We start from the raw sequence: 4,582 nt of genomic DNA, 5'->3' as shown, positions 1-4,582 counted from the left end.
AATTTTACATATTTATTTATTTAATATTTGAATGTTTATATTCCAAGCCCAATTTAAGTTTAGACCCAAGTTTTAAGCTTTTATTTTAGGCCAACCATTAACTCATAGTCCAAGTCCTTTATCTTCTCCCCACCCAACCTCTTCTTTCTTCCATTTTTCCCTCCCCATCCGACCCTCTGCTTTCTTCCTTTTTTTTCTCCCCACCCGACCCTCTGCTTTCTTCCTTTTTTTTCTCCCCACCCGACCCTCCTTGCATCTTCTTTCTCTTTGTTTCTTCTAGCATATTCTTTCTCTTTCCCTTATTTTCTTCCTTTACTTTCTTTGAAATGGAAAAATTGTATACAAAGTTGTAGAGCACAAACCAATTTTCAAATTTAAAAAAAAAAAAAGAAAAAGAAAGAAGAAGAAGGTTTTATAAAAAAAACCGAACCAAACCGAAACCGAGCCAGAAAAAACCAAACCAAAATTAAACTGAACCGAATAAAAACCGAAAAAAATTTGAATTGAACCGAATCGAACCAAATTTCGGTTTGGTTTTGGTTTTGGCAAAAAACCAAACCAATTGAAACCGAACCCACCCCTAGAGAAACATCACCTGCCCAATTAAAACATTTAACAACGGGAGGAATGATGTTTAAACGGAATGACGTTTCATGAATTTTTGTGGTCACCTCGCTATTTTCCATCCATCATTCCAAAAACCAAATTTACACAAGAAACATCACCAAAACCATGCAATCAAATGCAAGATAAACAAAAGAAACATCAACATATATACGACGGAAAAGGATCCTCTCCGAATTCCTTCCACCAAATCCATTCAATCCACCAATCCGGGATCTTAAAATTTGATCCAACGGCTAATTTTATTATAACTTTAAAGGGGCCCCCTATTTTTAGCCGTTAGATCAAATTTCCAAGGCTTAAATTGGTGGATTGGGTGGATTTGGTGGAAGGGATCTGGAGAGGATCCCTATCCATATATGACTACTTGTGTAAAAGGGGTTGTGACATGTGGCCGTCAAAGATGGAGACACTGTTAAAAAGATAGAGACTGTTTTTGAAATGGTGGGCTTGGAGGTAATCAAACCGAACAATTTTATCAATTTTCTTAATCGTGGCAATCCTTTATCTTTAAATGCGTTTGGAGTTCCTTTTACTTGGACTAATTGTCATACAGATCATACAGTTGTTTTTTAGAGATTGGATAGGGTGGTGGCTAACCCTTTATGGTTAAATATATTCCCAGAATATCATTGGCATAACTATCCTATTTTTGGTTCTGATCATAATCCTATTTTATTATCTCTAAATTCTAGTGTGGAGAATAATAACTATGTCTCATTTAAATTTGAGGCTATGTGGCTTAATCATCCTTAGTTTAAAACGTTTGTGCAAAATTCTTGGCATTGTGACCCTAATATTAATCGATAAATTCAGAATGTGTGTAGTAAGTTTAAATTTCTAGTTTATAAATGGAATAAGGATACTTTTGGCAATTTAAAGGAGAAAAATAAAGAATTGTTAAATGAAATTGATGAGCTTCAAAAGCAAATTATGAGTAACAACTCTGTTGATTTGATGAAAGAAAAATCTCTTCGAGATGAATTGAATCATGTGTTAATTTATGTGGGCTCAGAGAGCTAAAGCTAATTGGTTGCAATTTAGGGATAAGAAGACTAAATTCTTCAAGTTGTGGCTACTATTCATAAGAAAATGAACAAATTTAAAAAAATCAAACATGAGAATGGGTTTTGGTGGTCCGTTGGTTAGGGCCTTGACAGGTTTTTGTGCACAATTTAAAAAAGCGGTTTTCTTGTGATAGACCTCCATTGGGTGCTAACCTAAGTAATTTAGCAGATATCATTCAACCTTGTATTTCTAATCATCATAATGAAAGTTTGTTATCCATTCTTACAAATGAGGAAATTTGGGATTGTTATTCATTCTTACAAATGAGGAAATTTGGGATGCTATGAGTAGTAGTGGAGCTCTTAAAGCTCCGGATCCTGATGGTTTTAGTATGGCCTTTTTTCATGGTTGCTGAGACCAAATTAGGGACTCTGTTTCCTGTTTGGTCAAAGATTTTTTTTTCTTTTCAGAATGGATCCAATTTAATGCTCATAAATCATATTAGCATCGCTTTAGTTCCTAAAATAGATAATTCGAAAACTGTTGATGACTATAGGCCTATTAGTTTGTGTAATGTTAGTTATAAAATTATCACAAAGATCATCATTAAGCGACTAAAACCTCTGTTAGATCTTTGCATCTCTCCAAATCAAGGTGCTTTTGCTCTGGGAAGAGCCATTCAGAATAATATTCTTATTGCTCATGAAATGTTTGAAGGTTTCAATAGGATGAAAGAAACAACTAGAGCTATGGGTATCAAACTAGATATGGAAAAGACATGATTTCTTAAACTGGGATTACATTCGGTATGTTCTTCTTAGATTTGGTTTTGATAGTCGTTGGGTTGAGTTGGTTATGGAATGTATTACTTCTCCTTCCTTCTCTATGCTTATAAATGGGCGACCTCATTGTTATTTTTATCCGAAGCGGGGAATTAGACAAGGGGGCCCGTGTCCTCTTATATTTTTACCATTTGTATGGAACCTTTAATTAGACACATCAATACCCAAACAAATAATCCGAAGCCACATATTGTATTTTATCCTCACCTAGAGGATTTAAAATCTCAAATCTAGTGTTTGTTGATGACTGTCTCCTGTTTACTAGGGCCACACCAAGGGGTGCGAGGAATATTCTTCAAATCCTTAATATGTTTTCTAAAATGGCAGGTGAACAAATAATTTTCATAAGTCCTCCTTGTATTTTTCCGAGAATACTACCTCTTCCAATTAGAATTGATATTGTTAATATATTGCAAACTCAAGATAAAACTACTATTGGTAAGTATCTAGATATCCGCAATATTGTTTTCTGGAAAGACCAAGTTAATGAAAATGAGTTACTTAAGAGGGTCAAGCAAAAATTAGTTGGTTGGAAAGCAAGCACTCTTTCGAGAGCTGGGAGGCTTGTTTTAATTAACTCTAATTTGTATGCCCAATCATGTTATGTCATGCTTTAAGTTTCCTGACACAATTGTCAATAAGCTCAATAAAGAATGTAGCAATTTTTTCTAGGTAAGGACAAAAAAAAATTTCTAGTGGCTTGGGATTCGGTTTTGCTCCTAAGAAAGTGGACAATCTGGAAGTTAGAAGACTAGATCATTTTAATAACGCTTGTCTCGCTAAATTAGGTTGGAAGGTGAGTAAAAAGTAAGTATCATAGAAAGGAAAATTTTTTGGATAATAACATTAGACAAAATCATTCTTTTGCTGGGAAAGGTATCTTGAAAAGTAGGGATGTTATTCTTAAAGGTATGAGATGGAGAGTGGGTAATGGTAAGGACATTTTATTTTGGTCCCACAATTGGGTTTTCCTTACTCGTTGTTCCATCTCTTACCCAATATTGAAAATCAAAATATTAATTAGGACTTGAAATTTAGTGACTTTATTGATAATTTTTGTTAGAATAGGAGAAAACTATCGCAAGTGGTTAGTAATATTGAAATTGTGAAGAAAATTTTCCGATGCGAAATGAAATTCATAGGATATATATATGAATAATTCAAAGGAAAAATAGAAATTTTTGATAGGATCTGTTTCGATGTATTATATAATTCCCTTGCAAGATTCCAAAGATGTGCTACTTTGGGGTCCAAATACAAATGGTAAGTTCTCTGTTAAATCGGTTACTTGGATTCAAAAAGGGACATTGACTCAATCTACAAAGCATAATTTAATTAATAAGATGTGGAAACTTAATCTTCCTCCTAAAATTAAGATGCTTGCGTGGTTGTTCATTCGTGATAGACTTCAGACTAGGAAAAGATTAAACCAAATTGCGAATAATAGTGATAAGGTGTGTCTTTTTTCTTCCACATGCATTTATTCTTTAATTGTGGTGTCACTAAATCGATTCGGGACCTTTGTTCAATTAAGTTGGGCAATTTCACTAATGTTAACTTCCACTCAGTAGTAGACTGGCTAAATTCTTTAAAGCATGTTGATAAGGAAGTTCTTAGTGGTTTAAGCTAGTGTTTGCTCATTTGTTGGCAAATTTGGAATGACCGTAATAATATGGTGTTCAGAAATGTTATGCCCATCCCGGCGGGATCTAAGTTATTGGCTATATCTGTGGGTGAGCGATATCTTAAAGCCAATTGTAAAGGTTGGAGAAAGGAATACTGATGATACTTCTATGATTATTAAAGGGCATCCTCCGGATCAGAGTTATGTTAAGCTAAATTTGGCGGTTTTGTGACATCCCGTCCCGAAACTTAATGTATTTTATTCCCAATAGCAACGAATTTTCTAAATTACCTCTGAGATGCCACATAAGCCTTCCACGTGGACCTCAATTTTCCTTTCACTTTCCCATTCTTATTCTATTATTTTTTAACAATACTTATTTTTACGAACATATGGCCGCAGACGGAATTCAATTTGAAGTTGCAACGACCAAGATATATTCAAAATAGTGTAAATTCACCTTAGATAAGTTCAAACTTTAAAG

Source organism: Pyrus communis, chromosome 4, assembly GCF_963583255.1.
Source record: "Pyrus communis chromosome 4, drPyrComm1.1, whole genome shotgun sequence".
In the NCBI taxonomy this organism is placed as follows: domain Eukaryota; kingdom Viridiplantae; phylum Streptophyta; class Magnoliopsida; order Rosales; family Rosaceae; genus Pyrus; species Pyrus communis.
Note: the sequence above shows the minus strand (reverse complement) of the source record.